Source organism: Cyrtonyx montezumae, unplaced genomic scaffold (assembly GCF_038088225.1).
Source record: "Cyrtonyx montezumae isolate F1298 unplaced genomic scaffold, pur_monq_1.0 scaffold_34, whole genome shotgun sequence".
NCBI lineage: Eukaryota > Metazoa > Chordata > Aves > Galliformes > Odontophoridae > Cyrtonyx > Cyrtonyx montezumae.
In genome coordinates this window covers 1,406,672-1,420,289 of record NW_027072039.1, presented here as the reverse complement: position 1 = coordinate 1,420,289, position 13,618 = coordinate 1,406,672, and the positions used below count along the sequence as shown (strand labels likewise).

At 36.6% G+C, this 13,618-nt stretch overlaps 1 protein-coding gene across 3 annotated transcripts in view; it reads right to left on the bottom strand.

Annotated features, from left to right (window-relative positions):
• SSBP2 (single stranded DNA binding protein 2) overlaps positions 1 to 13,618 on the bottom strand; it is a 168,261-nt gene that overhangs the window by 41,319 nt on the left and 113,324 nt on the right. The gene's annotated exons all lie outside the window — the stretch shown is intronic.

Genomic DNA, 13,618 nt, shown 5'->3' with positions numbered 1-13,618 from the left:
CAGCCCAGAAATAAAGTCAAGTCCCTTAAAATTAGACCATAAATAAATGATAAACAAATGGCAGTACAAGCAAATACACTTAACATCTCTACTTATTCCATGTTGAAGTGTGACAGTAATCTAGAAATCTAAAAACCAGGGAGATTAGCAGGAAAAAGGCACAAACATCTGACTAAACAGATGATGAAGAGGATCATTCTGGCAAGCAGGAATAATTATAACTCTAGAAGAAAATGAGAAGCTGGAAGTGTGTGCTTTGACTGTGAAGACAAGGACAAAAATGAATGATTCCTTCAAGAGCTGGAGAAAATTTACATAAGGTGTCTTCTCAAATCTTCCAATAATACACTAGCTTATTATCTCCTGTGCCTGAACTCTCAGGCACTTGGAAAGCAATAATGCCATGCCACTTTCTTTCACGAAACATGAGCTTGTTTCTATTCATGACCCTGCCTAGTAGTCATCACAGAGAAGAGAGAAATGAAAGACAGAAGTCGCCTGGCACAACCCAGGAGAAATTTCTCCTGACAAATGAGTTACTGCACAAACTCAGTGCTAGAGGTCTCTTGGACAAGAAACAAATACACCTAAATAGGAATTATCTAGTCAGCTGTAGCTAAGGACCACATTCAGGTCACCTAAAACCCGTGGTTCAACATCATTTCACAAAAGAATGGCATGTCTGAACTGTCATCAGCTGTGCTGTGTTACACAATACAATGCCATTGATCTTAACAATCAGTAATGCATGCAATAACAGAAGCAAAACCAGCAGCATAGTTGCAATTGCTGCTAAAAATTAGCATGGTGTTTTTCCTACGGCCTGTTGAAAAAATAGTGAACTGAACCTTTAATGTTGGAATCAGATGAAAATTGTAATAAACTTCAACACAAACACATTTGAAATAGATACTAGACTGTGATTCTAAATACAAATGGTTTACCAATTGAAGAAGAAAGGTTAAATAACAATTGTGAAAAGTTTGCATTAACATAAAGGACACTTGAAATTTTCTAAAGGAAAGGAAAGTTTATTTGTGCCCTCTATCTGATGGTGAGATTCCACTACTCTGAAGAAAGAGAAAAAAACAGCTGTGCATGTACTGAAGTCTGTAAACACAAGAATGTTTGAAAAACTAAAAATGCGTGATGAAATTCCAATTTCAACAATTTCCTTACAGGTCAACCAATTGCAATCTACGGCGTGAAGCAGTTCTAGTGACTGTATCACACTGACTTACAAGGTGTACCCAGAGAATGATATCTTATTTACAGTTTATTTATATTTGTAAAATGGAAATCAAGAACATCTTGCAAGTCAGCCCTACAGTGTAAAACCACGTGACCAATATTAGTGCATAATAATGTGTTTGTGCATAATAATCTGTTTGGTAGTCACAGAACAACTCCCCTTCCAGATTTCCTTTAAGGCAGGAGGGATGCCTGCTTGTCCCCTCTCTTACCAACAGATTTACTTTCCTGCTCACTGTATACAAATATCTAAAAAATTATTTTTTGTTTAGAACCTGAATTTTATAACAAGTGCTAAAACAGATGATTTTTTCTCATATTAAGTAAAAAATTACTTTGCACAACACAACTCACATTTAATAAAAATCACACAGATTTCACGTAAGGTTTTTCTCTCAAATAACATAATAAATCACAGTTTTTTAAAAGGCATCATTACATTGGCATTAAAGTAGATTTTTATTTGAGAGCTAGTGCATTTGTTCATAAATGATTTGTTAGCTCACTGTATGAATAACCATAGGAGCCTCTCTGATACAACTCTGTCTTATAAGAAGTTTTATTTGCTGTAAATATTAATGTATGTATGTATTTCTCTTCAGTATATTTGTGGAAATGTTTGAACCTTCTCTTTTTAAGTATCTGAATCCAAGTAGAAGAGCAAAGAAATTGTAAATTTCAGACAATTGTTATAGTTCTTGATTTTTCATGGATATGCACAATGTAGACAAAGAACACTATACTCCAGGGGCAGGGAAATAGTTGGGGAGTATAAATAATATTTTGGTGAATGTAAGTGCCAATGAAGTGTCCCATAAGATTGCATAAAATTGTGAAATATTAATATCAAAGACAATTCTAAAATATCTTACACCGTTTCAGATAAGCATTTACTATTAAAGGCTAACAGAAAAAATCTAGAATTCACTATATAAAAAAAAACTAATTTTTGTATTAGCTGTTAATCTTGTCCTCTCCATAATTAATACTATGTTTGTCAGTAAAGAACTGTACAAGACATACCAAGACATGAAAGAAATTGTCAAATTTTTGATGGAAAATAAATGAAATATAGCTTTTCACTGCATTAGGAGCAGTTTTTTCAGGTCTGACACACACGTGACATCCCTAAGACAAGAACTCAAGCAGCAGGCATTTTTTGGTCATATGTGGTGTCTGGATTCTTTGTAATTAGGAGAAACAGTTGACATTTAGTCTCTTATCTAGTTTTATTTTGTTGTTCAGAGCTGTTGACCATGATTTATGGAGGAACAACATGGGACTTTGTTTCTCAAAGTTAGCAGCATTCTCCTTCTTTGCCAGCTCTTTGATTCCCTTCCCTCAGAGATGTTGCAGCAGCAGATATATCCATATGTCCAGGCAATGTGCCCAAAGCATGTGCACTGATTTGAAAACAGCGACCATAGATTTTAAACTGGTCAATATGATGCTTGCATTTTGAAGACAAATACAAATTATTTGTGTTCTGAAGACAGACAAGTATTTCTGCCCATTAACCTAGCCTTCCGTCAATGCAGAATTCAGCATCATCATAGCCTAAAACCTTCTATGTATCCCCACGGAGGGCAGCAGAGGGGACTCAGTAGATGCCACATCAATGAATCAAATGCTTCTTTGTCTACCCCTGCTGGCAAGGAGGGAGGGGAATGTCTGCAGTGCACATGTTAGAAGATGATTTCCTCCACAGTGATTTACAGTCAGAGAGGATTTACTGGCATATACTATAGTGACAGAAATGTCAAAGTAGAAATAATTAAACTCAAAGAATAAGCCACAAGGCAGGTAACATGGTTTGATAATGCAGAGCTAACTTTAGCTTCTTTAGCTTCCCATGTTACAGTAAGAAGGGCCAAAAGACATTACCTCCTAGAGCCCTCCCCATGCAGAAGGATGCAGTAACATGAGGAATCTCACATCCAGATCTTACATAATATAAGAAAAACCTTGAGCACTGTATTAGAACATATAACTTCTTAAGAAGCTGATCTGCCTGGGGAAAAAGGATATTACTAGGGTGGCTCAATTCAGCAGTAATTTCCAGATTCTGGAATGGCTCTTGATTGCTTCCAGTAACTAGTGCAGCCTTCAAGTCGCTTGAATCCACAACAGAGACATTATGCTGAATACAAGGAGGTACAAACAATGCCTTCACACATTACCCAAAGCTACAATTAACTTCTCAGAGTTCAGGAACTGGCACACAACTTCAGTAATGTACTAAGAAAAGCAACAACAAAAAGAAAACAGCCCAACACAACCCAAAAGAATGTGAAGAAAATAAAATGCTAGGCAAGTATGTCTTATCTAAGCCACAACTGAGAAGACAGCCCTTGATGGAAGTGCCACCAGCATCTGGAAATGTGTCACACAAGTTACAGCAATACCAGAGAGGCAAATGTTTTTGGAAATCATCTTAGTGAACACATCTGCAAACACCAGTATACTGTAACTAAAGAATTCAGATATAAAATTCATTAATCTGGTATCAGAGTATCTGTGGCATTGCCAAATAGCTGAGATCAAAGGCATGCAAAAAAAAAATTCTACTAAACGGAGTGAAAACAAAATAGGATAAAACTTCTCATTTAATCACCACAGGACATATATTCATCAACTTAAAATAAAAGAAATTCTGAAAAAGAAGAGAAAATAAAATCAAACTGTGTATTTAATATTTGTTGAGTGTGCATGTGTGTGAACAATGTATAAAGATCTTGTAAAACACAAGGGGACAAACAGATAATAGGTGTCTAGTAGAGAAGTTAACTGATGTTGAAGCATCAGACAGTAGTTCTCATGAGCCACATTCTGGTTCTAATATTTGGGAAAAATGATTTCTTAAAATATATCCACAGGGAAGCTGATGACATAAAACCAAGGAAGCTAGCTTGTGCCTGTTAAATAATTTTCACTCTTGCTTTTTCACTGCTTAGGTGACTTTCCAATATGATGTACTTCAGTCTACCTGTACCTAACACCAGTGGAATAAACGAAGTTAAAAGATTAAAATTCAATGAGCAGCACAGGTTTAAATAAATCTACTGTTCTTTAAATTTACCACTCTTCTCAATATGGATAAACTGGTTTCTTTTGTACTGACATTTGTTATCAACAACTGCACATTGTTTCACATAAATTGCAAATTACTTAATAATCCACATTCAAATAACCAATCTTCAGTATTGATTACATTTCAATTCCTATTCCTTGCTCAATGAGGTTGAATTTGCCATAAATAGCTGTATATACCCCAATATTATATGATATGCCACACCTTGTAATACTGCATAGTACAATTTTCTGTGACAAATGGACACAAGGATAAACAATTAAATGCAGTTTGAAAAGAATTACAGCAATTCCTAGGTATGAGCTACAGTGGGGTTTGTGCACATCAGCAAACAGTAAAAATACCAAGGGGCAAAATGACAGCTGAGAAGACAAGGGCCATTTCTCTAAAGAGTGTTAAATGGAATGAGCAGTGCCTGAACAGGAGAACTTTGTCTACATGGCAAGAAAAAGAAAACATACACTTTTAATGTTAGGGTAGCTTAAAATAACAACACTCCTCCAGATTCACATTAACATTTACTTAACTTGGTGTATCAAATGCTTTGCTTCAACTTGAGAAATATGCAGATGTCTGGTCAAAGCAGGATAAAAGGTATATTCTTAGGGCACATCACCCATCTGTTTTAAATAAATACACTTAAGTCAATCAGAGGGAGGTAAGCAGCAGCTTAACCAGAGGAATAGTTAAACCAATGTCAGCTATCCCAGTTAGCTCTCCCAGGCTGACTGGTTCATGGTGTGGCTGCTTTTTTCTCAGCATGATGTGCAACAGCCTCAGGAATGGGATGCACTGGATGCACTCGGTGCTCAAACCACTTTAGATGCTGCCTGGCTTTTCACTCCGTGACAGCATGGTATGGACAAGGTGAGTGATGAAACAGTACCCCTACAGAGACCTCCTGAACAGGGAGGTTTTCATGCCTCTTGGGTTCTTCAGCACTGTGCCAGCCAGGCCTGACCAGCTCCCAGTGAACAGTGTCTGCTTGGGTGGCCAGGCCTCCATGGGGCTGCGCAGGCCTTTCCTCTTCCATCAGCCCCAGCAGGTTGTTAATGGATGATGGGAAGGATCCAGTCATGCAAGAGGATGTCTGTGCCCTGCTCCTGCTGCACTTGGGAGTGGAGGAATGGGTTCTGCTTGCATCAAGACGTGCAGGCAGAACTCTGCAAGGCTTCCCAAAGCCACCTCTTACATTCACATTTCCACAAGCAAACAAAAACTTCTTATTAGCATGCCATTCCTTAATCTGTGCCATCAAATTTAGAACAAGTCCCTTAGATTGTGAGCCTCAGCATCCCAAGAGGCTGCTGATATTTTCAACCAGAGAATGCCTCATAACAACATAAAAAGCACACTACAAATTAAAAAATACAAGGTGGAGCAGTTTTTAGCAAAACATAAAAGATACAAAAAGAACATAAATTAATTAATTGGTTTGTATCATTTAGTCACTATAATCAGCACAAACTCTAAATTCTACTTATCTCTAGAAGCTGAAAATGGAACCACAGCCTTTATTTGTGCCCATGCTCTGATGAATTTCTTTCAATTAATTGCACTTCTATACTTGAAGAGCAGCTATACTAAAGGGTCCAAATTACTGGCATCATGATCAGGTGTGTATTCTCAGAGGACTAAATCTCTTAACTTTGTAAGTTAAAGTTTTAAATAGAGTTCTAAAGTTCTCAATCTTTAGTTTTCTCCTCTTCCATTAAAAATAAAATAAAATAAATATATATATATTTTTAAATCAACTGACAAGTTATATACTACATCCCTAAAATATGACTCACTCGTTTTTGTTTTTTTTTCTCCAAATTCTATTTCTGGTGACAATGATTAACATCATTTGACTATTCATAACATAAATGATATGAAATGAGACCACTTAATGATTCTGTTTATTTTTTTAAATTATACTTTTGATACTGAAGAATGATTAGGATGTAACAGAATCAAAGAATCACAGAAGTGTACAGGTTGGATGGGACCTCTAGAGATCATCTAGTCCAACCCCCCTGCCAAAGCAGGCTCTCTAAACATTCAATACATCTCCTTACGATTCCTGTGCTTTGTAGAATTAGTGAGTTAAAGGTACTTTACAACGTCCACTGGTGTAACTGCTTCTATTATAAAATACATGCTTTTGTATTTAAAGAATACAGTGATAAACCATGAAATGTGTGTGAATGGAATGTATCCAAATTACTTTCCAATTTGTATATTTTAACTTATTTCGTTCCCTCTACATTTCTTTATGGACATCCTCATTGGCAATCACAGTCATCACAGTATATAAGACACTCATGATTAACACATTTTAATTCCAACCAGGACCATTACTAAATTAGCTCTTAAATTGACACTCTTGTGCTGGCACAGTCTGCTGATAAGCATAAACATGTTAACTGATCCTCTAAGAAACTCAGACGAGCTATCATCCAGCTCTTAACAGAAATTATTTTCCTATTCAATCGCATTTTGGCATTAATTTTTACAAACCCTCTCATCCTCCTTTTCCCTCAAGAAGACAGATACAATGTTAGAGGTCTTCTTACTCTGCTGAAGTATTTTGGAGCTTAAATGTGGGTTACACACTGCTTATCTTCTATGCTACAAGTATAAATCAAAAGAGTTTTTTTTTATCTACACTACTTCAGATAAAATTATATAACCTCAGCAAAAGACAGGATGAAGACAGCAAAAGACACTGGCCTTTTCTGATGATAAAAATCATTTTCATGACCAAGTTCTTCTTTATACATCAGATAAAGATCCCCATAAAAATCCTGGCCATGTTTATGGTTTTCTAGGAGTGGCATGACATAGTCTGACATCCTATAATTGGCAAGAATAAGACCTCTGTGTTTCCACATTTAAGTTCCTGAAAGCCACAACCAGAACAATGCTTGCATTTCAAACAAAACAAATGCCTCATTCCTAGCCAAGAAGTACAGAACCCATTCCACAATATGACAGAATATTGCAAAACTTTGAATATATAATTTGCATACTCTGCATACAAAAATGAGAATCAAAACCTCTTAAAAAAATTCCTTTTGTTCTTAGCTAAACATTTCTCTATGATCTGAACAGCAGGATCTGCCTCCTAGCCAGGCTATTCCTCCCCAAATTATTGAGAAAATAAATAACACTCGTTTTGGTGATAAACAATCTTCAGAAAATGTACTGTGACTACATCTGCCTCACTTTGTGGAGAATACCATTATTTTTTGCTCATAAACACTGAACAAGCGAGAGAGAAAAAAGATAAACTATGCATATGATATATAAATAAAAATCAGAAATAGAAAGAAATACATCTTTTAAGTTATTAGTTATTTTAATCCAGGTTAATAGTTTTGACTAAAGTTTTTATCAAGGGAAAATATTACAAAAAATAAAATATTTTAAATCTGGTTTAAACTGAAACTAACAGGTTAAGTACCACCTTTTTAAAACAAATAAACTGCGCTTTTACAATTCAGACATCCACACAACTCACTAAGCTTGAGATTTTGCTTAAGTTTAGTGAGTCTTCTAGCCACCCCTAACTATGAATTACCATCAACTTTTTGGAACAGTTTTGAAAACGACAACCCAAAGTTAACACTCCCTCTGTTATTTTTAGTAAATATACAGTTTGAAGCTAAATGCATTACCTTCCTTTAAGAACTTTGGTCTAAAATCTAGGCATTTGTAGCTCATATAAGAGTGGCAAGCAGACTGGACTAACCTCAGCAGGAGGAAGCATTATGCACAAATGCAAACCCACTTCAAGCAGCAATTAGAGCATCAGTTTGGGTAGATAGGCAGCACACTTTCATTTGAGACATTTACTTTGTCAACAGGGAACATGAACGTTCAAGGGCAAATGCTAAAAGTCCAGAGCAGACCTCCAAGCAAATAACATATGCCTAACTCTCTCTTCCCTCTCTAATCCATAGCTAGTATTGGGACTGAGCCTGCTTGAAAGTGTGCATGTGGATAGGGAGGCGGGGAAGTGTGGGCTCAAAGCTTATTTAGCTACTCAAGCTGAGCAGTTTTAATTTGTTCTAGCATTTATGAGCAGCAAAACCATTACCACAACTGCAGGATGGAATTATCAAAACCAGCAGATGTCAGACACCTTTATCTTTTTAAAAGTTGGCTTTCTTTCTGGAATTTAGAGAGAGCAAGTGAAAAAAAAAAAAAAAGAAAAAGAAACACATATGAACTACCCTGAGAACTTCTTAGATGCTAATCCGCTCCCACATAGTCTAGGAGGTCAAATTAATTTTTAAAATATTTTAAGATGTTATGTGATACTGGCAAGAGCAGAAATGCACATACTCCAATTCTGTAATGAAGCAAACATACACATAAATTTCATGCAGCGACGTGGGTGGATGCATTTATGAACAACCCAGATTGCAGATACAAGAAATCTTTTCTTACTAACTTCATCTATATAGACTCATAGAAAAAAAAATCCTTGGAAATGCGCTTCTCCATTTTTGAAGCTCTTCAAGGCCTAGTAAGCCTGCTAGTTTTATTCACAAGCTATATTTGCAGCTCTGATGATGACTTCTTTGCTTGCAGTTAATATTTTGGAGTCCGTGATGCTTATCCATCCCTTCTTCTCACAGATCAGTGTTTTATCTTTTCACTTCTTCACCTGCAGTTGTCCCACTTGTTCCAATGGAACTGAGGTGGGGTGTGAACATGGAGCAAACCTAGCTAATTTTAGTCATTATCAAGTTCATTTATAATGACATACATTTTCATTACAAAAAGGTTCACAACTTAAGAAACCTGAGGTTTTCTTTCTCTGGCCTTAATAATAATAGCTCCTTACTAAGCAAAAGTAAAGGTCTGAGTGTCAACACTCGCTTTGTCTATGCCATTTACTGGGAAGCTGAAAATCCGTGGTTCAGAATCAAGAAATATTGGAAAAGCTCTCACCAGAAGCCAAGAGAAGGCAGGCTGCAGATTTTGCATTGAGGAGAACATAGATTTCTGAACCACTGTCCATAAGTTGCTTCCTGTGAACAAGTTCACAATTGCTCTCAGGAAGAGTAAGCAGACAGACAGTGCCACAGAAGTGGGGAAAACATGAGGACAGCAGTGAAAGAGAAGTGACTGAGCAGGATGCTAACTAAGTGAGGCTGTTTGAAGGAAAATTTGGGGGGGAGGAAGGGGGAATAAAAAATGGTAGTGCCCTTGAATATCGGGAAACTGTGTGAGGACTAGGGCGAAGGCTATAGCTGAAACAGTTCAGTGGGGTTTAAAGAGAAACAGGACATTTTAAAATGCATGTAGATGCTCATTATGGACCAGCAATGATAAGTCTGAGCAACATCTGTATCTTTTAGCTCTTGTCGTGTAATTGAGCAGCAGGAATTTGGAATCTTCATTCCTTGCAAAAACAATGACCCATTGGTGAACAATTCACAGAAACAACACAGCCACTCCAATGTGGCTTTGAAGGCACACTGGAGGATTTCTCCTTCTGCATCTTTCTTGCTGCTGGATGCACACACTAATTAGCAGTCTGGGAAGATACTGTGCATGGTTGAGGGGCCAACATAGAGGACAGTGTACCCAGCAGACCACAGGCAGATAACACATGCTAGATGTCTGCGAGGGCTGAAGAACATGTAAGGGGACAAGCAGGGTTCCCAGCTGCCTTTCAGTCAGAAACATTTCTATTCACCTGGGAGACCTCAGTGCCCACCAATTTTTAAAAACAAGCAGATGTTTTACAGCCTTACACAAAATTTTAGGAAATGTATATATATATACATATATTCTTCACATATGAATAGTTCAATATTTATGTTTTAAATAGCTAAGAAGTGTATGTTATCCACTTGCAAACCAGCAATTTTTAAAACTATTTTCACTATTATTTATCATTTAAACTCATTAAACTCTTATTTCAATAGCAAATAATAATGCAAGTCAGGAAGAGAGATGGGCCAGTTATTTTGCTCATGTGCCCCACCATAACACTGCTCTCCTAAAGCATTAGGTCAGCTCCACCAAAGCACAACAAGGCTAAAAATAACATTTTAGGACATGTATTAAGCAAAAATGAGGATGAACAACTGCCACTAGATGGCATGACAGCCCTACATTACTTCAGTGGGCTGGGTTTCTGGTGTTTTTTATATAAGACCAATATGTAACGTTTGTTTTTCAAACATGGTGTCGACACATTCTTCCCATGCCTATCCAAGTATATCTGATGATCAAAAAAATGGCAAAGGAAGCAAACTACATAACAATTCCTTCAGAATATGTGTACAGTGGAAATAAGGTTTAGTGCATGCAGAGATATATTAAAAAAAAAAACTTACAAAAAAGAAATGTAAAGAAGTTGTAGTCTGGTAAAATGTTAACTTCTGTAAACCTATCAAATTTAAAAAGTGAACTGTGAATTTTCAAACAATCTATTTCCTCCATTTCTCAGTTGGCATTTTAGTTACTTATTCAGCCATGTCTCGCAGGTGAGTGAAGTACAAACTCAATGTTGTTTTATTACTGAGTGCCATTATAATAAAATGAACATTCCTTGTATGGATGCAGACATGGTGAACTTTTGATCAGCCATGTAGCAAAGAGCTGAAGGTAACTGGTATTTAATAAAATATGCATTTAAATGTTTTTCATTAGCAGATTGCAAGAGTCAGCAACCTGGGTCAGGTCTTCAGCAGTGACACTAACTTTGTGAAATATGCTGGATTAGAACCTAGAACTCTGTGTTTACCCGTGTTAGAACTAGAAAGCTAACCAAATGGCACATAAAATCCTGCAAAACCAATACTTCTCATGCTGTTGGAAAATTAAAATACTCTGCTGAACATAAGCTCCAAAATTTCCCTGCGGCATTTGTATACATGCTCATGAAAGCTGATTATTTATAACAAATATACTGTACCTCTAGCCAGTAAAGCTTTCAAAATCAACACTTCTGCAATATGTGGAACTGCCTCTTGTGAAAAATGTGGAACCCAAACCAGAAAATGTAAATAAGATTGCACATTCAAATTGTACTGTCTTTGAATTCTATTACCTAATCCTTCTGGTTCACAAGTGGATTAACTGATTCATTTTGAATGACAATTTGTGTAAAACTTTGCCTGCTGACATTATATGCCTCCTCCAATGCCTAGATCTGATTTCAGTATCAGACAGGACTCTCAAAAAAAAGCATGAAAACTGGGTCATGCTGATCTCTGTAGATGGCCATATCAAGAAACTCATAGAAGACTTAACTCTGATACTGAAAAATGGCATGCAAAGTGTGCAGAATTATTATTTTTTTTAACATAGTAGCTCACCGCTCTGCTCACAACTTATCTCCAAATTTAGGATATGGAGTTGAGAGGAAAATTGGTGAACTGATGCTTCACATTTGTGGAACTTGGACTGTAACTTGAGGATTTCAGACAAATGTGTGGTCATCTAGTTACTTAGTCTCACATAGATTTCTATTATCTAGGCAATTCATAATCTTTTATAAGGATTTTTAATTATGATATACATTCTATAGGTGGAAACAGATGAAAAACAGTTTCCCAAGAAAATGAAGCTACCGTTAAGAGTGATTTGCACAGTTATTTTAACATCAAATCTAGCACTCTGACTCCTTCTCTGAGGCCCCACATTTAAAAAAGCAACTTATCAGAAGTGCTGACCCTCCTGACAACCCACTCATTGAACTGCACTTAATCCTAACTCCCTTTATTTCAGCCTGATTAAAGTCAACTACAAAATATCTTTAGGTTCTCTGAATTGGGATTTGAGTTTTACAACAAGTTTTTTTTCTTCTGTCTTCCTCTAGTACCACATATCCAGTTTTGCTGCTAATGAAGTAGCAGGAAATTTGGTTACTGTATAATCCCAATTTATTTCCAGAATATCACCTACTTTAAGTGCTGAAGGAAGATGAGGTCATGTAGACAAAAAAATACAAACCTATGACATTACAAGTTACATTAAAATACATGCCTACCAGTAGGTGAAAATGAATCACATCCTAAATCTACATAAACCTGTTTTCTCTACTTTCCAAACTTATTTTTGACATTTTAAATCACTTCACATTAAAAAAAGGAAGTACAGTTGATACTAAAAACAGTACACAATTCTACCATCTTCCTTTTACTGTATCACAGTGCCTTCAGCACTGTAGTGCTCAACTCTGTCACCTGAATTAAAAATTCAAAAATTCAAAGACAGAGGTACAATGCAGATTCAGCTTCTTTCTTCAGAACTCCACTCCATGGTCCAAGCATAAAATTATAGACTGCTGAGTAATGTCAGCAGCAGTAGCCCACACACACATGAAAACCTTACTTTTAGACAGCAGAGTAGAGGCTTCAGTGATTTTTCTGTCTGAAAATCACTCTGCCCCCATATTGATCTACTTCCACATGCCATGCTTTGTAACTAGGCTATTGTCTTCTATAAAAAGATTAAGAACTAATGTTAGTGGCCAGCAGTGAAATTGGAGCTTGGGTAATATTTGCTGGCTTCCGTCAATCCAAATGCCACCTTGCAAAACCTGTCATGGGAAGAACTAAAGGAAGAGCATCATTCTGCTTAAATCTCAGCCAGCATTTCATGCTGAATGTGTAAATACAGCCTCACTACTGATGAGAAATGAATTGACTTGAAGTCATCCAGCAAACCTGACTTAGCCAAGAAAAGCAGGAAGGCAGTAGCTGTGGACAGCTTTAGCTTAGGAAAAATGTTTCCACAAAAGTACTGAAAGGCAACTTTATCTGTTTGGCCTTCAAGACACTCTAGACTGCAAAAAGCTAAGTTGCTGCAATGCTTTTACAGTGTAAACCCTTAGTGAAATACTGACAGAAGTACCATTCTTCTGCTTCTTCTACTAATCTTTTGTTATTCAAAAAAACCCAAACTGTTCACTTTCATGAGCAAGTTGTAGGTCTGAGTACAAATTCCTTGAAAGACCAGCAGTTCACAGAAAAGGACTGCAGTTTGACAGTATTCAAAAACAGGTAAACGTGTTTTCTGTGATGTAGTTGATATGTAAGAAGGAGAGCTGCAGAAGAGCACACAGAAATTGATTTTCTGTTTAAAAATGTACTAGAAGGAAAACATCTATGAAGCAAATACAAAATTTTGACCAGGAGTTTCACTTGTTTTTCCACCTGCTGACGATGTTCTTCCATTTCTTCAAGTTCACATACACCTCTCTCTGCCAATGTATTTTGTTGTCCTCATATAAATTGACATCGGTAACATTCAGCTCTTGGAGGA